The sequence below is a fragment of the Hyla sarda genome, unplaced genomic scaffold, assembly GCF_029499605.1.
Source record: "Hyla sarda isolate aHylSar1 unplaced genomic scaffold, aHylSar1.hap1 scaffold_2063, whole genome shotgun sequence".
In the NCBI taxonomy this organism is placed as follows: domain Eukaryota; kingdom Metazoa; phylum Chordata; class Amphibia; order Anura; family Hylidae; genus Hyla; species Hyla sarda.
The window spans coordinates 29,724-55,347 of NW_026608727.1; the positions used below are offsets into that span (position 1 = coordinate 29,724).

The 25,624-nt window shown below is 45.5% G+C and overlaps 9 non-coding genes and 2 pseudogenes across 9 annotated transcripts; all 11 read left to right on the forward strand.

Moving 5' to 3' along the window:
• The first annotated feature begins 685 nt into the window (after positions 1–685).
• LOC130318640 (U2 spliceosomal RNA) lies at positions 686–876 on the forward strand. The gene has a single exon (XR_008865127.1). It is a non-coding gene; the product is annotated as a U2 spliceosomal RNA (small nuclear RNA).
• Positions 877–2,965: 2,089 nt separating this feature from the next.
• LOC130318641 (U2 spliceosomal RNA) lies at positions 2,966–3,156 on the forward strand. Its single transcript, XR_008865128.1, has one exon. It is a non-coding gene; the product is annotated as a U2 spliceosomal RNA (small nuclear RNA).
• A 2,104-nt stretch (positions 3,157–5,260) lies between these two features.
• Positions 5,261–5,451, forward strand: LOC130318642 (U2 spliceosomal RNA). Its single transcript, XR_008865129.1, has one exon. It is a non-coding gene; the product is annotated as a U2 spliceosomal RNA (small nuclear RNA).
• Positions 5,452–7,539: 2,088 nt separating this feature from the next.
• On the forward strand, positions 7,540–7,730 carry LOC130318644 (U2 spliceosomal RNA). Its single transcript, XR_008865130.1, has one exon. It is a non-coding gene; the product is annotated as a U2 spliceosomal RNA (small nuclear RNA).
• Positions 7,731–9,820: 2,090 nt separating this feature from the next.
• Positions 9,821–10,011, forward strand: LOC130318645 (U2 spliceosomal RNA). Its single transcript, XR_008865131.1, has one exon. It is a non-coding gene; the product is annotated as a U2 spliceosomal RNA (small nuclear RNA).
• A 2,066-nt stretch (positions 10,012–12,077) lies between these two features.
• On the forward strand, positions 12,078–12,268 carry LOC130318646 (U2 spliceosomal RNA). Its single transcript, XR_008865132.1, has one exon. It is a non-coding gene; the product is annotated as a U2 spliceosomal RNA (small nuclear RNA).
• Positions 12,269–14,360: 2,092 nt separating this feature from the next.
• Positions 14,361–14,493, forward strand: LOC130318658 (U2 spliceosomal RNA; annotated as a pseudogene).
• A 5,172-nt stretch (positions 14,494–19,665) lies between these two features.
• On the forward strand, positions 19,666–19,853 carry LOC130318655 (U2 spliceosomal RNA). The gene has a single exon (XR_008865140.1). It is a non-coding gene; the product is annotated as a U2 spliceosomal RNA (small nuclear RNA).
• A 2,091-nt stretch (positions 19,854–21,944) lies between these two features.
• LOC130318647 (U2 spliceosomal RNA) lies at positions 21,945–22,135 on the forward strand. The gene has a single exon (XR_008865133.1). It is a non-coding gene; the product is annotated as a U2 spliceosomal RNA (small nuclear RNA).
• A 2,089-nt stretch (positions 22,136–24,224) lies between these two features.
• Positions 24,225–24,384, forward strand: LOC130318657 (U2 spliceosomal RNA; annotated as a pseudogene).
• Positions 24,385–25,080: 696 nt separating this feature from the next.
• On the forward strand, positions 25,081–25,267 carry LOC130318656 (U2 spliceosomal RNA). Its single transcript, XR_008865141.1, has one exon. It is a non-coding gene; the product is annotated as a U2 spliceosomal RNA (small nuclear RNA).
• Positions 25,268–25,624: the final 357 nt, after the last annotated feature.

Genomic DNA, 25,624 nt, shown 5'->3' on the forward strand with positions numbered 1-25,624 from the left:
TATGGCCTTCATAGAAGCAACAGGAGATTGTTGCATCCATCTAGAACCCTCAGAACTACAGTGCTATGATGTCACTCACTTCCACAGGCCTTGCAGAGTGTAAACAACAACAACCCAGCTTTGTCGTGTATGTAACCATAGGGATTGTGATGTCACCTAGAACCTTCACAGCAGCGACAGCTTTATGAGGAGCATCAGCACTGCTCTGCCTGAGCAGAACCATCACCGCCATAGGTTGTCAAATAACCCGGATTTAACCCACACAGGTAAGTCCAATGGGGTGCAGGCATGTCCTCTATGCTTACAGCTTCCCGTGGGTGTTGGTTTGATACCGTTTGGGGACAGCCAAGGAGGCATCTGCAGGCAACAAAGGTAGGTGTGTGCTTGTGTGTGTGATTCCTATGCAGATCCTAAGCCCAGTGTCACATGCAAGTAGGAGGAGTAAGAAGGGTTCCTGGCAAATCCGGGTTATGGATTGCATTTAAAAAGGCCCCGTGGGAGTGCAATGGGCCCCTGTCTTGCTGCTTAGCAATAATGGTATGGGTTTAGGTTCTGCTGTGTGTACTGGTGGTTGACTGCCCCCCAGCCCAGAGTGTGCATGGAAAATTGTCTGGCAGCCTCCCTGACAGCAAGCAGTGATAGTGCCCATGAAGGGGACCTTGTTGGGCCCGCCCCTTTCACGGTTATCGCTTCTCGGCCTTTTGGCTAAGATCAAGTGTAGTATCTGTTCTTATCAGTTTAATATCTGATACGTCCCCTATCTGGGGACCATATATTAAATGGATTTTTGAGAACGGGGGCCGATTTCGAAGCTTGCTTCCGTCGCCCTATGCATTGACCCGATATGGCAGTATCTTCGGGTACAGTGCACCACCCCCTTACAGGGTTAAAAAGAAAGATTCCTACTTTCATTGCTACCTGCTTGCTGGCTAGCCAGCTAGCCAGCCCTGTGGGCCTTGCTGCTGCTGCTGCTGCTGCTGCAGCCAAAAAACAAAAGGTGGTGCTGCTGCTGCTTCTGCTGCTTCTGCTTGTGTCTGGCCGCTGTTGGAGCGTCCAGGCACAGGACTTCTGCTGCTGCTGACTAAATGGCCTCCTTAATTGGATCATTTGAGTAGCCAGCACACCTGTGCAGGTAGGGCATGACATGATAGGCAGCTGCCTTGATAGCGGGTGGGTGCTGAATGTTCCTAATTGACAAAATAAGATTAATGCTTATGAAGAAATATAAAATCTCATCCCTTCCCCAATATCGCGCCACACCCCTACCCCTTAATTCCCTGGTTGAACTTGATGGACATATGTCTTTTTTCGACCGTACTAACTATGTAACTATGTAACATAACATGGGGGGGTCTCCTGGCTGTTCACACAGGTGTGTCATTGCTGTACATTGACCATGCATTGCTTCTGTGGTATTGCAAAGGCAAAGACAAATGCTTCCAGCCATCCATTGCACTAATGGATTGGTCATCAGCTGGCTGTCTATGTCCCGCATCAATATAGACCAAAGTACAGAGGGTTAGGCTATGCTATAGTGCACCTACCTGATGCATCAGAAGGTGCGAGGCCCTTGCTAAATTCTGTGCACAGACTTTGAGATCTATGCTTTAGACTGTATCTAAACCTGCTCCAACATGGACTGACATTCTGGCCTACTTTCAGCCGATGCGACTTGTCTGTCGCTGAACAGTCGCTTTTTATGTATTCAGCACCTATGTATAATGTTGTAAAAATGCTCTAGAAGCTAAAGTCGCAGAAATGTCACACATATTTGGCCTGCAACTTTCTGTGCGACAAATTCAGACAGGAAAAATCAGTATAAATCCTTAGAAAATTATCCCCCAGTGTCTCCATCTGCTGGCGGTATTGAATAAGCATTGCTGCACTGATGGGGTATGCATTAGACGAAAAAAAAGAAGAAAAAGAAGAATAATACGCCCAGAAAAGAGGCGAAAAGGAGAAAAACGTAAAAAAACGTGAAAAAAAAGTAAGAGGAAGAGAAGGGAAAAAAAGGTGGAAATGGGTTTAAAAGTGATTTCGGCGGAGAAATATATATATATATATATATATATATATATATATATATATATATACGCGCACACACACACATATATATAAACGTATTCTCCGTTGAGATATTGCAGCCGCTGCTGTGTCCAGGCCCAGGAGCCTTAGCACTGTGCTGTGATGTCACTCAATACCACTGACATCACTAGGTGTAAACAACATCTCTCCTTTGCTGTGTATGTGACTATGGAGCTGTTTGGTGATGTCGTCTATTATGGCCTTCATAGAAGCAACAGGAGATTGTTGCATCCATCTAGAACCCTCAGAACTACAGTGCTATGATGTCACTCACTTCCACAGGCCTTGCAGAGTGTAAACAACAACAACCCAGCTTTGTCGTGTATGTAACCATAGGGATTGTGATGTCACCTAGAACCTTCACAGCAGCGACAGCTTTATGAGGAGCATCAGCACTGCTCTGCCTGAGCAGAACCATCACCGCCATAGGTTGTCAAATAACCCGGATTTAACCCACACAGGTAAGTCCAATGGGGTGCAGGCATGTCCTCTATGCTTACAGCTTCCCGTGGGTGTTGGTTTGATACCGTTTGGGGACAGCCAAGGAGGCATCTGCAGGCAACAAAGGTAGGTGTGTGCTTGTGTGTGTGTTTCCTATGCAGATCCTAAGCCCAGTGTCACATGCAAGTAGGAGGAGTAAGAAGGGTTCCTGGCAAATCCGGGTTATGGATTGCATTTAAAAAGGCCCCGTGGGAGTGCAATGGGCCCCTGTCTTGCTGCTTAGCAATAATGGTATGGGTTTAGGTTCTGCTGTGTGTACTGGTGGTTGACTGCCCCCCAGCCCAGAGTGTGCATGGAAAATTGTCTGGCAGCCTCCCTGACAGCAAGCAGTGATAGTGCCCATGAAGGGGACCTTGTTGGGCCCGCCCCTTTCACGGTTATCGCTTCTCGGCCTTTTGGCTAAGATCAAGTGTAGTATCTGTTCTTATCAGTTTAATATCTGATACGTCCCCTATCTGGGGACCATATATTAAATGGATTTTTGAGAACGGGGGCCGATTTCGAAGCTTGCTTCCGTCGCCCTATGCATTGACCCGATATGGCAGTATCTTCGGGTACAGTGCACCACCCCCTTACAGGGTTAAAAAGAAAGATTCCTACTTTCATTGCTACCTGCTTGCTGGCTAGCCAGCTAGCCAGCCCTGTGGGCCTTGCTGCTGCTGCTGCTGCTGCTGCTGCAGCCAAAAAACAAAAGGTGGTGCTGCTGCTGCTTCTGCTGCTTCTGCTTGTGTCTGGCCGCTGTTGGAGCGTCCAGGCACAGGACTTCTGCTGCTGCTGACTAAATGGCCTCCTTAATTGGATCATTTGAGTAGCCAGCACACCTGTGCAGGTAGGGCATGACATGATAGGCAGCTGCCTTGATAGCGGGTGGGTGCTGAATGTTCCTAATTGACAAAATAAGATTAATGCTTATGAAGAAATATAAAATCTCATCCCTTCCCCAATATCGCGCCACACCCCTACCCCTTAATTCCCTGGTTGAACTTGATGGACATATGTCTTTTTTCGACCGTACTAACTATGTAACTATGTAACATAACATGGGGGGGTCTCCTGGCTGTTCACACAGGTGTGTCATTGCTGTACATTGACCATGCATTGCTTCTGTGGTATTGCAAAGGCAAAGACAAATGCTTCCAGCCATCCATTGCACTAATGGATTGGTCATCAGCTGGCTGTCTATGTCCCGCATCAATATAGACCAAAGTACAGAGGGTTAGGCTATGCTATAGTGCACCTACCTGATGCATCAGAAGGTGCGAGGCCCTTGCTAAATTCTGTGCACAGACTTTGAGATCTATGCTTTAGACTGTATCTAAACCTGCTCCAACATGGACTGACATTCTGGCCTACTTTCAGCCGATGCGACTTGTCTGTCGCTGAACAGTCGCTTTTTATGTATTCAGCACCTATGTATAATGTTGTAAAAATGCTCTAGAAGCTAAAGTCGCAGAAATGTCACACATATTTGGCCTGCAACTTTCTGTGCGACAAATTCAGACAGGAAAAATCAGTATAAATCCTTAGAAAATTATCCCCCAGTGTCTCCATCTGCTGGCGGTATTGAATAAGCATTGCTGCACTGATGGGGTATGCATTAGACGAAAAAAAAGAAGAAAAAGAAGAATAATACGCCCAGAAAAGAGGCGAAAAGGAGAAAAACGTAAAAAAACGTGAAAAAAAAGTAAGAGGAAGAGAAGGGAAAAAAAGGTGGAAATGGGTTTAAAAGTGATTTCGGCGGAGAAATATATATATATATATATATATATATATATATATATATATATATATATATATATATACGCGCACACACACACATATATATAAACGTATTCTCCGTTGAGATATTGCAGCCGCTGCTGTGTCCAGGCCCAGGAGCCTTAGCACTGTGCTGTGATGTCACTCAATACCACTGACATCACTAGGTGTAAACAACATCTCTCCTTTGCTGTGTATGTGACTATGGAGCTGTTTGGTGATGTCGTCTATTATGGCCTTCATAGAAGCAACAGGAGATTGTTGCATCCATCTAGAACCCTCAGAACTACAGTGCTATGATGTCACTCACTTCCACAGGCCTTGCAGAGTGTAAACAACAACAACCCAGCTTTGTCGTGTATGTAACCATAGGGATTGTGATGTCACCTAGAACCTTCACAGCAGCGACAGCTTTATGAGGAGCATCAGCACTGCTCTGCCTGAGCAGAACCATCACCGCCATAGGTTGTCAAATAACCCGGATTTAACCCACACAGGTAAGTCCAATGGGGTGCAGGCATGTCCTCTATGCTTACAGCTTCCCGTGGGTGTTGGTTTGATACCGTTTGGGGACAGCCAAGGAGGCATCTGCAGGCAACAAAGGTAGGTGTGTGCTTGTGTGTGTGTTTCCTATGCAGATCCTAAGCCCAGTGTCACATGCAAGTAGGAGGAGTAAGAAGGGTTCCTGGCAAATCCGGGTTATGGATTGCATTTAAAAAGGCCCCGTGGGAGTGCAATGGGCCCCTGTCTTGCTGCTTAGCAATAATGGTATGGGTTTAGGTTCTGCTGTGTGTACTGGTGGTTGACTGCCCCCCAGCCCAGAGTGTGCATGGAAAATTGTCTGGCAGCCTCCCTGACAGCAAGCAGTGATAGTGCCCATGAAGGGGACCTTGTTGGGCCCGCCCCTTTCACGGTTATCGCTTCTCGGCCTTTTGGCTAAGATCAAGTGTAGTATCTGTTCTTATCAGTTTAATATCTGATACGTCCCCTATCTGGGGACCATATATTAAATGGATTTTTGAGAACGGGGGCCGATTTCGAAGCTTGCTTCCGTCGCCCTATGCATTGACCCGATATGGCAGTATCTTCGGGTACAGTGCACCACCCCCTTACAGGGTTAAAAAGAAAGATTCCTACTTTCATTGCTACCTGCTTGCTGGCTAGCCAGCTAGCCAGCCCTGTGGGCCTTGCTGCTGCTGCTGCTGCTGCAGCCAAAAAACAAAAGGTGGTGCTGCTGCTGCTTCTGCTGCTTCTGCTTGTGTCTGGCCGCTGTTGGAGCGTCCAGGCACAGGACTTCTGCTGCTGCTGACTAAATGGCCTCCTTAATTGGATCATTTGAGTAGCCAGCACACCTGTGCAGGTAGGGCATGACATGATAGGCAGCTGCCTTGATAGCGGGTGGGTGCTGAATGTTCCTAATTGACAAAATAAGATTAATGCTTATGAAGAAATATAAAATCTCATCCCTTCCCCAATATCGCGCCACACCCCTACCCCTTAATTCCCTGGTTGAACTTGATGGACATATGTCTTTTTTCGACCGTACTAACTATGTAACTATGTAACATAACATGGGGGGGTCTCCTGGCTGTTCACACAGGTGTGTCATTGCTGTACATTGACCATGCATTGCTTCTGTGGTATTGCAAAGGCAAAGACAAATGCTTCCAGCCATCCATTGCACTAATGGATTGGTCATCAGCTGGCTGTCTATGTCCCGCATCAATATAGACCAAAGTACAGAGGGTTAGGCTATGCTATAGTGCACCTACCTGATGCATCAGAAGGTGCGAGGCCCTTGCTAAATTCTGTGCACAGACTTTGAGATCTATGCTTTAGACTGTATCTAAACCTGCTCCAACATGGACTGACATTCTGGCCTACTTTCAGCCGATGCGACTTGTCTGTCGCTGAACAGTCGCTTTTTATGTATTCAGCACCTATGTATAATGTTGTAAAAATGCTCTAGAAGCTAAAGTCGCAGAAATGTCACACATATTTGGCCTGCAACTTTCTGTGCGACAAATTCAGACAGGAAAAATCAGTATAAATCCTTAGAAAATTATCCCCCAGTGTCTCCATCTGCTGGCGGTATTGAATAAGCATTGCTGCACTGATGGGGTATGCATTAGACGAAAAAAAAGAAGAAAAAGAAGAATAATACGCCCAGAAAAGAGGCGAAAAGGAGAAAAACGTAAAAAAACGTGAAAAAAAAGTAAGAGGAAGAGAAGGGAAAAAAAGGTGGAAATGGGTTTAAAAGTGATTTCGGCGGAGAAATATATATATATATATATATATATATATATATATATATATATATACGCGCACACACACACACATATATATAAACGTATTCTCCGTTGAGATATTGCAGCCGCTGCTGTGTCCAGGCCCAGGAGCCTTAGCACTGTGCTGTGATGTCACTCAATACCACTGACATCACTAGGTGTAAACAACATCTCTCCTTTGCTGTGTATGTGACTATGGAGCTGTTTGGTGATGTCGTCTATTATGGCCTTCATAGAAGCAACAGGAGATTGTTGCATCCATCTAGAACCCTCAGAACTACAGTGCTATGATGTCACTCACTTCCACAGGCCTTGCAGAGTGTAAACAACAACAACCCAGCTTTGTCGTGTATGTAACCATAGGGATTGTGATGTCACCTAGAACCTTCACAGCAGCGACAGCTTTATGAGGAGCATCAGCACTGCTCTGCCTGAGCAGAACCATCACCGCCATAGGTTGTCAAATAACCCGGATTTAACCCACACAGGTAAGTCCAATGGGGTGCAGGCATGTCCTCTATGCTTACAGCTTCCCGTGGGTGTTGGTTTGATACCGTTTGGGGACAGCCAAGGAGGCATCTGCAGGCAACAAAGGTAGGTGTGTGCTTGTGTGTGTGTTTCCTATGCAGATCCTAAGCCCAGTGTCACATGCAAGTAGGAGGAGTAAGAAGGGTTCCTGGCAAATCCGGGTTATGGATTGCATTTAAAAAGGCCCCGTGGGAGTGCAATGGGCCCCTGTCTTGCTGCTTAGCAATAATGGTATGGGTTTAGGTTCTGCTGTGTGTACTGGTGGTTGACTGCCCCCCAGCCCAGAGTGTGCATGGAAAATTGTCTGGCAGCCTCCCTGACAGCAAGCAGTGATAGTGCCCATGAAGGGGACCTTGTTGGGCCCGCCCCTTTCACGGTTATCGCTTCTCGGCCTTTTGGCTAAGATCAAGTGTAGTATCTGTTCTTATCAGTTTAATATCTGATACGTCCCCTATCTGGGGACCATATATTAAATGGATTTTTGAGAACGGGGGCCGATTTCGAAGCTTGCTTCCGTCGCCCTATGCATTGACCCGATATGGCAGTATCTTCGGGTACAGTGCACCACCCCCTTACAGGGTTAAAAAGAAAGATTCCTACTTTCATTGCTACCTGCTTGCTGGCTAGCCAGCTAGCCAGCCCTGTGGGCCTTGCTGCTGCTGCTGCTGCTGCTGCTGCAGCCAAAAAACAAAAGGTGGTGCTGCTGCTGCTTCTGCTGCTTCTGCTTGTGTCTGGCCGCTGTTGGAGCGTCCAGGCACAGGACTTCTGCTGCTGCTGACTAAATGGCCTCCTTAATTGGATCATTTGAGTAGCCAGCACACCTGTGCAGGTAGGGCATGACATGATAGGCAGCTGCCTTGATAGCGGGTGGGTGCTGAATGTTCCTAATTGACAAAATAAGATTAATGCTTATGAAGAAATATAAAATCTCATCCCTTCCCCAATATCGCGCCACACCCCTACCCCTTAATTCCCTGGTTGAACTTGATGGACATATGTCTTTTTTCGACCGTACTAACTATGTAACTATGTAACATAACATGGGGGGGTCTCCTGGCTGTTCACACAGGTGTGTCATTGCTGTACATTGACCATGCATTGCTTCTGTGGTATTGCAAAGGCAAAGACAAATGCTTCCAGCCATCCATTGCACTAATGGATTGGTCATCAGCTTGCTGTCTATGTCCCGCATCAATATAGACCAAAGTACAGAGGGTTAGGCTATGCTATAGTGCACCTACCTGATGCATCAGAAGGTGCGAGGCCCTTGCTAAATTCTGTGCACAGACTTTGAGATCTATGGTTTAGACTGTATCTAAACCTGCTCCAACATGGACTGACATTCTGGCCTACTTTCAGCCGATGCGACTTGTCTGTCGCTGAACAGTCGCTTTTTATGTATTCAGCACCTATGTATAATGTTGTAAAAATGCTCTAGAAGCTAAAGTCGCAGAAATGTCACACATATTTGGCCTGCAACTTTCTGTGCGACAAATTCAGACAGGAAAAATCAGTATAAATCCTTAGAAAATTATCCCCCAGTGTCTCCATCTGCTGGCGGTATTGAATAAGCATTGCTGCACTGATGGGGTATGCATTAGACGAAAAAAAAGAAGAAAAAGAAGAATAATACGCCCAGAAAAGAGGCGAAAAGGAGAAAAACGTAAAAAAACGTGAAAAAAAAGTAAGAGGAAGAGAAGGGAAAAAAAGGTGGAAATGGGTTTAAAAGTGATTTCGGCGGAGAAATATATATATATATATATATATATATATATATATATATATATACGCGCACACACACACATATATATAAACGTATTCTCCGTTGAGATATTGCAGCCGCTGCTGTGTCCAGGCCCAGGAGCCTTAGCACTGTGCTGTGATGTCACTCAATACCACTGACATCACTAGGTGTAAACAACATCTCTCCTTTGCTGTGTATGTGACTATGGAGCTGTTTGGTGATGTCGTCTATTATGGCCTTCATAGAAGCAACAGGAGATTGTTGCATCCATCTAGAACCCTCAGAACTACAGTGCTATGATGTCACTCACTTCCACAGGCCTTGCAGAGTGTAAACAACAACAACCCAGCTTTGTCGTGTATGTAACCATAGGGATTGTGATGTCACCTAGAACCTTCACAGCAGCGACAGCTTTATGAGGAGCATCAGCACTGCTCTGCCTGAGCAGAACCATCACCGCCATAGGTTGTCAAATAACCCGGATTTAACCCACACAGGTAAGTCCAATGGGGTGCAGGCATGTCCTCTATGCTTACAGCTTCCCGTGGGTGTTGGTTTGATACCGTTTGGGGACAGCCAAGGAGGCATCTGCAGGCAACAAAGGTAGGTGTGTGCTTGTGTGTGTGTTTCCTATGCAGATCCTAAGCCCAGTGTCACATGCAAGTAGGAGGAGTAAGAAGGGTTCCTGGCAAATCCGGGTTATGGATTGCATTTAAAAAGGCCCCGTGGGAGTGCAATGGGCCCCTGTCTTGCTGCTTAGCAATAATGGTATGGGTTTAGGTTCTGCTGTGTGTACTGGTGGTTGACTGCCCCCCAGCCCAGAGTGTGCATGGAAAATTGTCTGGCAGCCTCCCTGACAGCAAGCAGTGATAGTGCCCATGAAGGGGACCTTGTTGGGCCCGCCCCTTTCACGGTTATCGCTTCTCGGCCTTTTGGCTAAGATCAAGTGTAGTATCTGTTCTTATCAGTTTAATATCTGATACGTCCCCTATCTGGGGACCATATATTAAATGGATTTTTGAGAACGGGGGCCGATTTCGAAGCTTGCTTCCGTCGCCCTATGCATTGACCCGATATGGCAGTATCTTCGGGTACAGTGCACCACCCCCTTACAGGGTTAAAAAGAAAGATTCCTACTTTCATTGCTACCTGCTTGCTGGCTAGCCAGCTAGCCAGCCCTGTGGGCCTTGCTGCTGCAGCCAAAAAACAAAAGGTGGTGCTGCTGCTGCTGCTTCTGCTGCTTCTGCTTGTGTCTGGCCGCTGTTGGAGCGTCCAGGCACAGGACTTCTGCTGCTGCTGACTAAATGGCCTCCTTAATTGGATCATTTGAGTAGCCAGCACACCTGTGCAGGTAGGGCATGACATGATAGGCAGCTGCCTTGATAGCGGGTGGGTGCTGAATGTTCCTAATTGACAAAATAAGATTAATGCTTATGAAGAAATATAAAATCTCATCCCTTCCCCAATATCGCGCCACACCCCTACCCCTTAATTCCCTGGTTGAACTTGATGGACATATGTCTTTTTTCGACCGTACTAACTATGTAACTATGTAACATAACATGGGGGGGGGTCTCCTGGCTGTTCACACAGGTGTGTCATTGCTGTACATTGACCATGCATTGCTTCTGTGGTATTGCAAAGGCAAAGACAAATGCTTCCAGCCATCCATTGCACTAATGGATTGGTCATCAGCTGGCTGTCTATGTCCCGCATCAATATAGACCAAAGTACAGAGGGTTAGGCTATGCTATTGTGCACCTACCTGATGCATCAGAAGGTGCGAGGCCCTTGCTAAATTCTGTGCACAGACTTTGAGATCTATACTTTAGACTGTATCTAAACCTGCTCCAACATGGACTGACATTCTGGCCTACTTTCAGCCGATGCGACTTGTCTGTCGCTGAACAGTCGCTTTTTATGTATTCAGCACCTATGTATAATGTTGTAAAAATGCTCTAGAAGCTAAAGTCGCAGAAATGTCACACATATTTGGCCTGCAACTTTCTGTGCGACAAATTCAGACAGGAAAAATCAGTATAAATCCTTAGAAAATTATCCCCCAGTGTCTCCATCTGCTGGCGGTATTGAATAAGCATTGCTGCACTGATGGGGTATGCATTAGACGAAAAAAAAGAAGAAAAAGAAGAATAATACGCCCAGAAAAGAGGCGAAAAGGAGAAAAACGTAAAAAAACGTGAAAAAAAAGTAAGAGGAAGAGAAGGGAAAAAAAGGTGGAAATGGGTTTAAAAGTGATTTCGGCGGAGAAATATATATATATATATATATATATATATATACGCGCACACACACACATATATATAAACGTATTCTCCGTTGAGATATTGCAGCCGCTGCTGTGTCCAGGCCCAGGAGCCTTAGCACTGTGCTGTGATGTCACTCAATACCACTGACATCACTAGGTGTAAACAACATCTCTCCTTTGCTGTGTATGTGACTATGGAGCTGTTTGGTGATGTCGTCTATTATGGCCTTCATAGAAGCAACAGGAGATTGTTGCATCCATCTAGAACCCTCAGAACTACAGTGCTATGATGTCACTCACTTCCACAGGCCTTGCAGAGTGTAAACAACAACAACCCAGCTTTGTTGTGTATGTAACCATAGGGATTTGTGATGTCACCTAGAACCTTCACAGCAGCGACAGCTTTATGAGGAGCATCAGCACTGCTCTGCCTGAGCAGAACCATCACCGCCATAGGTTGTCAAATAACCCGGATTTAACCCACACAGGTAAGTCCAATGGGGTGCAGGCATGTCCTCTATGCTTACAGCTTCCCGTGGGTGTTGGTTTGATACCGTTTGGGGACAGCCAAGGAGGCATCTGCAGGCAACAAAGGTAGGTGTGTGCTTGTGTGTGTGTTTCCTATGCAGATCCTAAGCCCAGTGTCACATGCAAGTAGGAGGAGTAAGAAGGGTTCCTGGCAAATCCGGGTTATGGATTGCATTTAAAAAGGCCCCGTGGGAGTGCAATGGGCCCCTGTCTTGCTGCTTAGCAATAATGGTATGGGTTTAGGTTCTGCTGTGTGTACTGGTGGTTGACTGCCCCCCAGCCCAGAGTGTGCATGGAAAATTGTCTGGCAGCCTCCCTGACAGCAAGCAGTGATAGTGCCCATGAAGGGGACCTTGTTGGGCCCGCCCCTTTCACGGTTATCGCTTCTCGGCCTTTTGGCTAAGATCAAGTGTAGTATCTGTTCTTATCAGTTTAATATCTGATACGTCCCCTATCTGGGGACCATATATTAAATGGATTTTTGAGAACGGGGGCCGATTTCGAAGCTTGCTTCCGTCGCCCTATGCATTGACCCGATATGGCAGTATCTTCGGGTACAGTGCACCACCCCCTTACAGGGTTAAAAAGAAAGATTCCTACTTTCATTGCTACCTGCTTGCTGGCTAGCCAGCTAGCCAGCCCTGTGGGCCTTGCTGCTGCAGCCAAAAAACAAAAGGTGGTGCTGCTGCTGCTGCTGCTGCTGCTTCTGCTGCTTCTGCTTGTGTCTGGCCGCTGTTGGAGCGTCCAGGCACAGGACTTCTGCTGCTGCTGACTAAATGGCCTCCTTAATTGGATCATTTGAGTAGCCAGCACACCTGTGCAGGTAGGGCATGACATGATAGGCAGCTGCCTTGATAGCGGGTGGGTGCTGAATGTTCCTAATTGACAAAATAAGATTAATGCTTATGAAGAAATATAAAATCTCATCCCTTCCCCAATATCGCGCCACACCCCTACCCCTTAATTCCCTGGTTGAACTTGATGGACATATGTCTTTTTTCGACCGTACTAACTATGTAACTATGTAACATAACATGGGGGGGGGGGGTCTCCTGGCTGTTCACACAGGTGTGTCATTGCTGTACATTGACCATGCATTGCTTCTGTGGTATTGCAAAGGCAAAGACAAATGCTTCCAGCCATCCATTGCACTAATGGATTGGTCATCAGCTGGCTGTCTATGTCCCGCATCAATATAGACCAAAGTACAGAGGGTTAGGCTATGCTATTGTGCACCTACCTGATGCATCAGAAGGTGCGAGGCCCTTGCTAAATTCTGTGCACAGACTTTGAGATCTATACTTTAGACTGTATCTAAACCTGCTCCAACATGGACTGACATTCTGGCCTACTTTCAGCCGATGCGACTTGTCTGTCGCTGAACAGTCGCTTTTTATGTATTCAGCACCTATGTATAATGTTGTAAAAATGCTCTAGAAGCTAAAGTCGCAGAAATGTCACACATATTTGGCCTGCAACTTTCTGTGCGACAAATTCAGACAGGAAAAATCAGTATAAATCCTTAGAAAATTATCCCCCAGTGTCTCCATCTGCTGGCGGTATTGAATAAGCATTGCTGCACTGATGGGGTATGCATTAGACGAAAAAAAAGAAGAAAAAGAAGAATAATACGCCCAGAAAAGAGGCGAAAAGGAGAAAAACGTAAAAAAACGTGAAAAAAAAGTAAGAGGAAGAGAAGGGAAAAAAAGGTGGAAATGGGTTTAAAAGTGATTTCGGCGGAGAAATATATATATATATATATATATATATATATATATATATATATATACGCGCACACACACACATATATATAAACGTATTCTCCGTTGAGATATTGCAGCCGCTGCTGTGTCCAGGCCCAGGAGCCTTAGCACTGTGCTGTGATGTCACTCAATACCACTGACATCACTAGGTGTAAACAACATCTCTCCTTTGCTGTGTATGTGACTATGGAGCTGTTTGGTGATGTCGTCTATTATGGCCTTCATAGAAGCAACAGGAGATTGTTGCATCCATCTAGAACCCTCAGAACTACAGTGCTATGATGTCACTCACTTCCACAGGCCTTGCAGAGTGTAAACAACAACAACCCAGCTTTGTTGTGTATGTAACCATAGGGATTTGTGATGTCACCTAGAACCTTCACAGCAGCGACAGCTTTATGAGGAGCATCAGCACTGCTCTGCCTGAGCAGAACCATCACCGCCATAGGTTGTCAAATAACCCGGATTTAACCCACACAGGTAAGTCCAATGGGGTGCAGGCATGTCCTCTATGCTTACAGCTTCCCGTGGGTGTTGGTTTGATACCGTTTGGGGACAGCCAAGGAGGCATCTGCAGGCAACAAAGGTAGGTGTGTGCTTGTGTGTGTGTTTCCTATGCAGATCCTAAGCCCAGTGTCACATGCAAGTAGGAGGAGTAAGAAGGGTTCCTGGCAAATCCGGGTTATGGATTGCATTTAAAAAGGCCCCATGGGAGTGCAATGGGCCCCTGTCTTGCTGCTTAGCAATAATGGTATGGGTTTAGGTTCTGCTGTGTGTACTGGTGGTTGACTGCCCCCCAGCCCAGAGTGTGCATGGAAAATTGTCTGGCAGCCTCCCTGACAGCAAGCAGTGATAGTGCCCATGAAGGGGACCTTGTTGGGCCCGCCCCTTTCACGGTTATCGCTTCTCGGCCTTTTGGCTAAGATCAAGTGTAGTAATACAGGAGATCTGGTCAGAAGGTACTCGGGTACCCCTCTCCTCGGCCTTGTGGGATCGCCCAGGTTTATTGCCTGGGCTTCACCCACTTGTTGCTATTGGGGAGAGGGCTTAGTCCCAGGGTAACGGGTTGCGATCGCCTCTCAAAGCCTTCGGGTGGAGAGAGGTTTGAGCGAATTGGCTGGTTGGTTGGAGCGGAGAGAACCAGACCAAAACACGAATGAACCATGGATGAAGATCTAGATCCTGGTTCGGTACCGGCTTATGCCCGGATTAAACACACTGTGCGGGTCATTCTCACAGGTGATGCGGCGGATGCACGTGGCATGAGGTTCGTGATAGAGGACGTGCTCGACAAGATTCTTAATGTTCGTAAGCGAGAGATTTTGGCCATCCAGGATTACCCTAAGCGGAGGATCTACGACTGCACTTTCATGGGGGAAGGCGTATTCTTAGATGCAGTAATGAAAATTCCAAAGCAAGATGATCCGAGGCTTAAGGGTATCCAAATTGTCGAGCACGTCCTAGATGAAACCAAGTTGATTGTCGTGAAGATGTACTCCCCTTTTGTAAATCAGAGAGAGATCGATGGGTTCCTGGCAGCCTACTTTAAAAAGGTGGAGTTCAGAGGAAAAATCATGAACGACTGTGGTGTCTGGACCTCAAAATGGCGATATCAAGTCACGTGCAACAAAGACCCCACCCTCCCAGGGGGGATACTATTACCGCCTGCTCGTTTTAAATTGAACAATGTGTGTGGCGACCTCTTTTTTGCGGGAATGCCAAACTTCTGCAGAAGGTGCCAACGTTATGGGCACATAAAGGAAAATTGTGAAAGTTCCTGTAAGAAATGTGGAAGCATGCAACATGAAACAGAAAAATGTGATAAGGGTTTGAGATGTAATTTTTGCCGTCACTTTGGTCACGTGTATGCTTTCTGTCCCCACAGACCAAAAAAAACCACAGAACAGCAAGGGCAACCCAAGAGAGACGTCCGGAGACCAGCCTGGGGAAAAGCCAGAGAGGAGGAGCACCCCCCACAAGAAGAGGTAAGCTGTGAGATGGAGACCACGGCCCCCCCAAAAGAACCCCAGGAGAAAGAGGCACAGGTGGAAAGGGGGACCCCAAATGAGAGGAGGCCGGGGAAGAGAAATGCGAGAGGGGATCGGGCAGATACCTCAGAGAAGGTGGAAGAGCGAGAGGTGCCCGATTCCACCCCGGAAGGTCCTCCTGCTCGGGGTCCCCCTGAGTGTGAAAACCCAGACGGAGTAGCAAAGGTGAAAAGACGAAGGGGCTCCAAAGGGCGTCCGGACTCGGAGGTGGTCCAGGAGGAGCAGATGGAAGTTCCTGTCGTGACGGGGGCTCCAAGTGAAGCTCCTCCACAGGTCCCAGCGGTGGATACCCCTCCTCCTCCCAGCCAGGAGGAGGTTTCAGGGGTGACCATCTCCGAGGTCCCGGAAACGGACCTAAGTATGCACCCGACCCCTATGGAGGGGCAAGAGGTGGACGCCGAAAAAGAGAATGGAGCCCAGAAGCTGTTCTTACCAATGTACTCCGTCTATACACCTGTGGTCTTGGAAGAGGGGGGCTGCTCGAGCGATGGTGGTTCCTCTCCGGCTTCCTCTATGTGTACGGTAGAGTCAGAGGTGGGGGGTAACGAGAGCTCCAGTGCGCAATCTGGTTTTTAGTTTGTTATCTGAGCCTCCCTTTTTTTTACATCTCCAATGGCTGAGTTGTCCGGATTGTCTATGAATGTAAGAAGTATAAGTTCACGAGCGAAACGGGTTGCCCTTTTTAACTACTTGTCTATTTTTGCTGCTTCTGTGGTTTTCCTGCAGGAGTGCGGCATCCCGCATAGTTTAAATTATGAAAAGTATAAAAAAGATTGGGTACACGGTCCATCAGTCTGGTCTGGATCTAACGAATCCAGATCAGCAGGGGTCGCCATACTTTTTAAAGGAAATGCTTTTATTGATTTTATTCATGAGATTTTACCAGGCAGAATTTTATTGGTTAAAGCTTTTATTGATGGTATTAAATGGCAGTTTTTAAATTTTTATGGTTCACCCAATAAAAATGATAGAGCACGGATGTTAGAGATTTTACCCCTTTTTATCAATGATTCTGAACCTCTTATTTTAGCAGGTGATTTTAATTGTATTTTAAGGGGGGAGCACCGTTTTACCAATTCAGTAAGTAGAAACTATGATAAAACATCTTCTATGTTAAAAAATATGATTATTGATTTTAGACTTACTGATGTTTTTAAGAAATGCAATAGTATTTTACCAGAAAGAGACGGTGTGACCTGGAGCAACGCAAACTGCAGCTCCAGGATCGATTTTATCTTCTGTTCTTATCAAGTACTGCCTTTTAAGTGTGATGTTTTAACCAATGTTTTTTCTGATCACAAACTTTTATCTTTTAAGGTGAAGAGTGATTTTAGAAAAAAGACTGGGAGGAATGCCTGGAAGATGAATGTATCCCTTTTAGAAGATCCGCAGGTTTTATCCGATTTTATCAACTTCTACAAGGACTGCAGACGGGTAAGAGATCCTAACACTCCCATCAGTATATGGTGGGAGAAAATGAAAATAAAAATAAAAGAGTTTTTTATTAGAGTAGGGATCTCTAGAGCTAAAGAGAAGCGTGAGTTTTACTCCCTTCTAAATACCCGTCTGCAAACCCTGTACAAATTCAGAGACAATGGTATAGAGGTTTATAGAGAAATTACTGACTTAAAAAAAGAAATAAAACAGTGCCTGGAGCAGAAGGGAAAAGAGATAATTTTCAGATCCAAAATAAAGCACCTTGAAGAGAACGAGACCTGCTCCAGGTACTTTTTTAAGAAAGTAACGGATAAAAAGGTTTTAATTGATAATATACAAGGAGAAAAAGATGTACAGGGTATTTTAAAAAGGGTACATTCATTTTATGCGGATCTTTTTAATACAAAAAATATTGATATTGATTTTATGAATGACTCATTGAAGGAGATTACCAATGTTTTAGACCCTGTGTCCCAGTCTCTTTTACAGAGGGAGATCTCGGAACAGGAGGTTTTAGAGACGATCAGGAGTTTTAAATCCGGTAAGGTGCCTGGTCCTGACGGTATACCCATTGAGTTTTATGTCATTTTTTATGGTGTTTTAAAAGATGACCTTTTTTCCCTTTTTACAGAAGTATTTAAAACAAAAGCCCTCCCAGGTTCATGGAGGAAGGGTGATGTCTCCCTGCTGTTCAAAAAGGGAGACCGGTCAGATCTAAAGAACTGGAGACCAATCACCCTCCTCAACTGTGACTACAAAGTGATGGCAAAACTGTGCGCAAATAGATTAAAAAGTGTAATAGAGAAAATAATCCATTCAAATCAGGTCTGTGGGGTGCCTGGGAGGAGCATATGGGAAAATCTTAACCTTTTAAAAGATGTGATTAGTGACACAAAGTCTAGAAACGGAAAACTAGCCATTTTATCCTTAGACTTCGAGAAGGCTTTTGACAGAGTGTCACATTTTTATCTTTTCAAGGTTTTAGAGAAAATGGGTATACCTGAAGGCTTTTTATTGTCTCTTAAGGCCTTTTATAAAAACTGCACAAGCAAGATTTTAGTTAACGGTTTTAAGACACAGGATGTGATTTTAAATTCCGGAGTGAAGCAGGGGTGTCCTTTGTCCCCACTACTTTTCATATGTGCGCTTGAGCCTCTACTATGCACCTTGAGGAGAGATAAGCAAATAAGAGGGGTCCCCCTGCCGGGAGGAGGGGGACTAGAGGCTAAAGTAGTGGGGTACATGGACGATGTGGCAGTGCTCGGAAGGGACACCCCATCGCTTCAAAAAGCCCTAAAGCAAGTTGAATTTTTTTGTTGTGCCTCCGGTTTTAAGGTAAATTTTAATAAAAGCAGTGTTTTAAATATAGGAGGACTGTTTTTAAGGGATTTACCCATTCCTGTGTCTGAGTCTGTGCAGATTTTAGGGGTCTCCTTCAGTGAGTCAAACAATGGTTTTAATAGCTGGGACTTGGTGGCTCAAAAAATAAACACAAAAATTTGTATGTGGAACATGAGAAAGCTAACGATGGAGGGGAAGGTTTTAGTTACAAAGATGGTGATTTTACCCATTTTATTGTATCTTAGCATGGTCTTTCCACCCCCCGAAATGATTTTAAATAAAATTATTAAAGCATGTTTTACCTTTTTATGGAGCTCCAAGAGTGAAAAATTGAGAAGAGAGATCGTCATGATGCCAAAAGGTATGGGTGGAAAGGACTTCCCCGACATCAGGGCGTTCCTTTTTACCAAGTTTTTTAGCATGTGTGTTAGCACACTTTTTAAGGATAGTTACTGGTCATATTTTATCCGTTTTAATACAGGTTTTTTTATGAGGAGGAATGGGTGGTTTAAAACTGTTTTAAGCTGTCCTTATGCTTTTAATCTTCCCCAACAATACAAGATTTTAGAGAAAATTTTCAACCTGTACAACTTTAACGGAAAAAGTATTAATGAAATAACTAATAGCAAAAAATTGCTAACATATATTAAAGAAAGTGGTTTTATTGCCCCTGTGAATAATTTTAATGAAGAGAAATGCAGGAAAATATGGAAGATGGCAAATATGATTTATCTTTTTAATTCACAGAAAGATCTGGCCTGGAGCTGCATACACGAGTGTCTTCCATGCCGGGCATTCCAGCACCGAAGAAGGATGGCCAACACTGCAGTATGCCCGAGGGAGGGCTGCCAGGAACCCGAGACCGTGTACCACCTTTTCTGGACTTGTTTTTATGCAAAAAGGATATGGACTAAAATACTCCCTCTGGTGAAGAAGATAACAGAAATAAAGGACTTAAACTCTGCAGCTGTTTTTTATGGATGTCTGGAATGCCCAATACGGACTCAAGAGACAATGGCATGGAAGATCATAAACTGTGTTAAAGCAGCTCTATGGAATGCCAGAAACATTTTACTTTTTAAACATGAGATTTTATCTGTGAATGATGTTTTAGCTCTTTGTTTTAGTGATATGTACCAGTACTTTTTATTAGACAAGAAATATTATCCTTTATTAGCTAGAAAATGGTATTTTAATGAATGGAACGCCCTTTTGTAAAGCCACCAAGTGCCCATTTTAAGTGTATTATGATTGTATTTATGTGAACTTTTATTGTTATATGTGATTTTATTATCAAAATTCGTTTTTATTGAAAAAAAAAATTATATTTAAAAATCATAATGCACTTTATAAAATTTTATGAATTCTAAATAAAAAGATACCCCTCAGGGGTAGCCAAGTTAAAAAAAAAAATCTGTTCTTATCAGTTTAATATCTGATACGTCCCCTATCTGGGGACCATATATTAAATGGATTTTTGAGAACGGGGGCCGATTTCGAAGCTTGCTTCCGTCGCCCTATGCATTGACCCGATATGGCAGTATCTTCGGGTACAGTGCACCACCCCCTTACAGGGTTAAAAAGAAAGATTCCTACTTTCATTGCTACCTGCTTGCTGGCTAGCCAGCTAGCCAGCCCTGTGGGCCTTGCTGCTGCAGCCAAAAAACAAAAGGTGGTGCTGCTGCTGCTGCTTCTGCTGCTTCTGCTGCTTCTGCTTGTGTCTGGCCGCTGTTGGAGCGTCCAGGCACAGGACTTCTGCTGCTGCTGACTAAATGGCCTCCTTAATTGGATCATTTGAGTAGCCAGCACACCTGTGCAGGTAGGGCATGACATGATAGGCAGCTGCCTTGATAGCGGGTGGGTGCTGAATGTTCCTAATTGACAAAATAAGATTAATGCTTATGAAGAAATATAAAATCTCATCCCTTCCCCAATATCGCGCCACACCCCTACCCCTTAATTCCCTGGTTGAACTTGATGGACATATGTCTTTTTTCGACCGTACTAACTATGTAACTATGTAACATAACATGGGGGGGGGTCTCCTGGCTGTTCACACAGGTGTGTCATTGCTGTACATTGACCATGCATTGCTTCTGTGGTATTGCAAAGGCAAAGACAAATGCTTCCAGCCATCCATTGCACTAATGGATTGGTCATCAGCTGGCTGTCTATGTCCCGCATCAATATAGACCAAAGTACAGAGGGTTAGGCTATGCTATTGTGCACCTACCTGATGCATCAGAAGGTGCGAGGCCCTTGCTAAATTCTGTGCACAGACTTTGAGATCTATACTTTAGACTGTATCTAAACCTGCTCCAACATGGACTGACATTCTGGCCTACTTTCAGCCGATGCGACTTGTCTGTCGCTGAACAGTCGCTTTTTATGTATTCAGCACCTATGTATAATGTTGTAAAAATGCTCTAGAAGCTAAAGTCGCAGAAATGTCACACATATTTGGCCTGCAACTTTCTGTGCGACAAATTCAGACAGGAAAAATCAGTATAAATCCTTAGAAAATTATCCCCCAGTGTCTCCATCTGCTGGCGGTATTGAATAAGCATTGCTGCACTGATGGGGTATGCATTAGACGGAAAAAAAGAAGAAAAAGAAGAATAATACGCCCAGAAAAGAGGCGAAAAGGAGAAAAACGTAAAAAAACGTGAAAAAAAAGTAAGAGGAAGAGAAGGGAAAAAAAGGTGGAAATGGGTTTAAAAGTGATTTCGGCGGAGAAATATATATATATATATATATATATATATATATATATATATATATATACGCGCACACACACACATATATATAAACGTATTCTCCGTTGAGATATTGCAGCCGCTGCTGTGTCCAGGCCCAGGAGCCTTAGCACTGTGCTGTGATGTCACTCAATACCACTGACATCACTTGGTGTAAACAACATCTCTCCTTTGCTGTGTATGTGACTATGGAGCTGTTTGGTGATGTCGTCTATTATGGCCTTCATAGAAGCAACAGGAGATTGTTGCATCCATCTAGAACCCTCAGAACTACAGTGCTATGATGTCACTCACTTCCACAGGCCTTGCAGAGTGTAAACAACAACAACCCAGCTTTGTTGTGTATGTAACCATAGGGATTTGTGATGTCACCTAGAACCTTCACAGCAGCGACAGCTTTATGAGGAGCATCAGCACTGCTCTGCCTGAGCAGAACCATCACCGCCATAGGTTGTCAAATAACCCGGATTTAACCCACACAGGTAAGTCCAATGGGGTGCAGGCATGTCCTCTATGCTTACAGCTTCCCGTGGGTGTTGGTTTGATACCATTTGGGGACAGCCAAGGAGGCATCTGCAGGCAACAAAGGTAGGTGTGTGCTTGTGTGTGTGTTTCCTATGCAGATCCTAAGCCCAGTGTCACATGCAAGTAGGAGGAGTAAGAAGGGTTCCTGGCAAATCCGGGTTATGGATTGCATTTAAAAAGGCCCCGTGGGAGTGCAATGGGCCCCTGTCTTGCTGCTTAGCAATAATGGTATGGGTTTAGGTTCTGCTGTGTGTACTGGTGGTTGACTGCCCCCCAGCCCAGAGTGTGCATGGAAAATTGTCTGGCAGCCTCCCTGACAGCAAGCAGTGATAGTGCCCATGAAGGGGACCTTGTTGGGCCCGCCCCTTTCACGGTTATCGCTTCTCGGCCTTTTGGCTAAGATCAAGTGTAGTATCTGTTCTTATCAGTTTAATATCTGATACGTCCCCTATCTGGGGACCATATATTAAATGGATTTTTGAGAACGGGGGCCGATTTCGAAGCTTGCTTCCGTCGCCCTATGCATTGACCCGATATGGCAGTATCTTCGGGTACAGTGCACCACCCCCTTACAGGGTTAAAAAGAAAGATTCCTACTTTCATTGCTACCTGCTTGCTGGCTAGCCAGCTAGCCAGCCCTGTGGGCCTTGCTGCTGCAGCCAAAAAACAAAAGGTGGTGCTGCTGCTGCTGCTTCTGCTGCTTCTGCTTGTGTCTGGCCGCTGTTGGAGCGTCCAGGCACAGGACTTCTGCTGCTGCTGACTAAATGGCCTCCTTAATTGGATCATTTGAGTAGCCAGCACACCTGTGCAGGTAGGGCATGACATGATAGGCAGCTGCCTTGATAGCGGGTGGGTGCTGAATGTTCCTAATTGACAAAATAAGATTAATGCTTATGAAGAAATATAAAATCTCATCCCTTCCCCAATATCGCGCCACACCCCTACCCCTTAATTCCCTGGTTGAACTTGATGGACATATGTCTTTTTTCGACCGTACTAACTATGTAACTATGTAACATAACATGGGGGGGGGGGGGGGGGGGGTCTCCTGGCTGTTCACACAGGTGTGTCATTGCTGTACATTGACCATGCATTGCTTCTGTGGTATTGCAAAGGCAAAGACAAATGCTTCCAGCCATCCATTGCACTAATGGATTGGTCATCAGCTGGCTGTCTATGTCCCGCATCAATATAGACCAAAGTACAGAGGGTTAGGCTATGCTATTGTGCACCTACCTGATGCATCAGAAGGTGCGAGGCCCTTGCTAAATTCTGTGCACAGACTTTGAGATCTATACTTTAGACTGTATCTAAACCTGCTCCAACATGGACTGACATTCTGGCCTACTTTCAGCCGATGCGACTTGTCTGTCGCTGAACAGTCGCTTTTTATGTATTCAGCACCTATGTATAATGTTGTAAAAATGCTCTAGAAGCTAAAGTCGCAGAAATGTCACACATATTTGGCCTGCAACTTTCTGTGCGACAAATTCAGACAGGAAAAATCAGTATAAATCCTTAGAAAATTATCCCCCAGTGTCTCCATCTGCTGGCGGTATTGAATAAGCATTGCTGCACTGATGGGGTATGCATTAGACGAAAAAAAAGAAGAAAAAGAAGAATAATACGCCCAGAAAAGAGGCGAAAAGGAGAAAAACGTAAAAAAACGTGAAAAAAAAGTAAGAGGAAGAGAAGGGAAAAAAAGGTGGAAATGGGTTTAAAAGTGATTTCGGCGGAGAAATATATATATATATATATATATATATATATATATATATATATACGCGCACACACACACATATATATAAACGTATTCTCCGTTGAGATATTGCAGCCGCTGCTGTGTCCAGGCCCAGGAGCCTTAGCACTGTGCTGTGATGTCACTCAATACCACTGACATCACTAGGTGTAAACAACATCTCTCCTTTGCTGTGTATGTGACTATGGAGCTGTTTGGTGATGTCGTCTATTATGGCCTTCATAGAAGCAACAGGAGATTGTTGCATCCATCTAGAACCCTCAGAACTACAGTGCTATGATGTCACTCACTTCCACAGGCCTTGCAGAGTGTAAACAACAACAACCCAGCTTTGTTGTGTATGTAACCATAGGGATTTGTGATGTCACCTAGAACCTTCACAGCAGCGACAGCTTTATGAGGAGCATCAGCACTGCTCTGCCTGAGCAGAACCATCACCGCCATAGGTTGTCAAATAACCCGGATTTAACCCACACAGGTAAGTCCAATGGGGTGCAGGCATGTCCTCTATGCTTACAGCTTCCCGTGGGTGTTGGTTTGATACCGTTTGGGGACAGCCAAGGAGGCATCTGCAGGCAACAAAGGTAGGTGTGTGCTTGTGTGTGTGTTTCCTATGCAGATCCTAAGCCCAGTGTCACATGCAAGTAGGAGGAGTAAGAAGGGTTCCTGGCAAATCCGGGTTATGGATTGCATTTAAAAAGGCCCCGTGGGAGTGCAATGGGCCCCTGTCTTGCTGCTTAGCAATAATGGTATGGGTTTAGGTTCTGCTGTGTGTACTGGTGGTTGACTGCCCCCCAGCCCAGAGTGTGCATGGAAAATTGTCTGGCAGCCTCCCTGACAGCAAGCAGTGATAGTGCCCATGAAGGGGACCTTGTTGGGCCCGCCCCTTTCACGGTTATCGCTTCTCGGCCTTTTGGCTAAGATCAAGTGTAGTATCTGTTCTTATCAGTTTTCATGCTGGTGGGGATGGGTGCTGCATGGAGGATGCAGGTGTACCAGGGCTTTCCGGGGCTGGTTCTGAGGAATCAGCTCGACGGCTGCCCCGATGTGACCTGTTCCCTCCGGGTCTCGCCATGAGGCTGAGAGGGTCTAGAGCCGAGGTACTTTTGTGCCTCGGGGAGTGGTGACCCCGAGGTGCCGAAACTCACTGGGAGAATAGGCTCACTGAGTTGAAGCACGGGCACCATAATCTCTTCACCTTGTGGCACTCACCTCTTGATTCCCGGCCTTCTGGCTAGGATCAGAGAAATTTTTATAGATCCGGCCGGATGTCCGGGCAGTATATCTGCACACATTCACTTATTTATTTATTTTTTTGTCTCATTGTGTCACTTTTTGCGTGTTGTGTGTTCACAGGATTTGTCAGGATGCGGTAGCCCTTCTGGGTGTCCCTCCTGGCGGTCTAGGGGAGGTGTGTGTGGCCATTAGGTTCCGCACCTCCCTGCAAACACCCCGGGTACCCCTGCTTTGGCAGGGTACCTACCGTAATCGGCTCTGCGGGCAGATACCTTGGCCAACGCCAAGGGGGATGCCGGGAGCATTTGTGGTCCCCTAGTAGCTTTGGCGAAAAGGGACATCGAACCTGGAACCTCGCAGGTACCTTTTGGTCCGGAGGCGAAGGGTAAGGTTTGTTGGGGGGCCTCTCTCCTATCGGAGAAGGGCTTGCGATAGACCGCATCCTTTGTGCACGTTTTTTTTTAGTGTAACACGTTTGCACTTTTTCTTGCACTTTGGGTGAATCGAAAGCACGCTCCTCGGCTTTAAAAAAAAAAAAAAAAAAAAAAAAATATGTTCTTATCAGTTTAATATCTGATACGTCCCCTATCTGGGGACCATATATTAAATGGATTTTTGAGAACGGGGGCCGATTTCGAAGCTTGCTTCCGTCGCCCTATGCATTGACCCGATATGGCAGTATCTTCGGGTACAGTGCACCACCCCCTTACAGGGTTAAAAAGAAAGATTCCTACTTTCATTGCTACCTGCTTGCTGGCTAGCCAGCTAGCCAGCCCTGTGGGCCTTGCTGCTGCAGCCAAAAAACAAAAGGTGGTGCTGCTGCTGCTGCTTCTGCTGCTTCTGCTTGTGTCTGGCCGCTGTTGGAGCGTCCAGGCACAGGACTTCTGCTGCTGCTGACTAAATGGCCTCCTTAATTGGATCATTTGAGTAGCCAGCACACCTGTGCAGGTAGGGCATGACATGATAGGCAGCTGCCTTGATAGCGGGTGGGTGCTGAATGTTCCTAATTGACAAAATAAGATTAATGCTTATGAAGAAATATAAAATCTCATCCCTTCCCC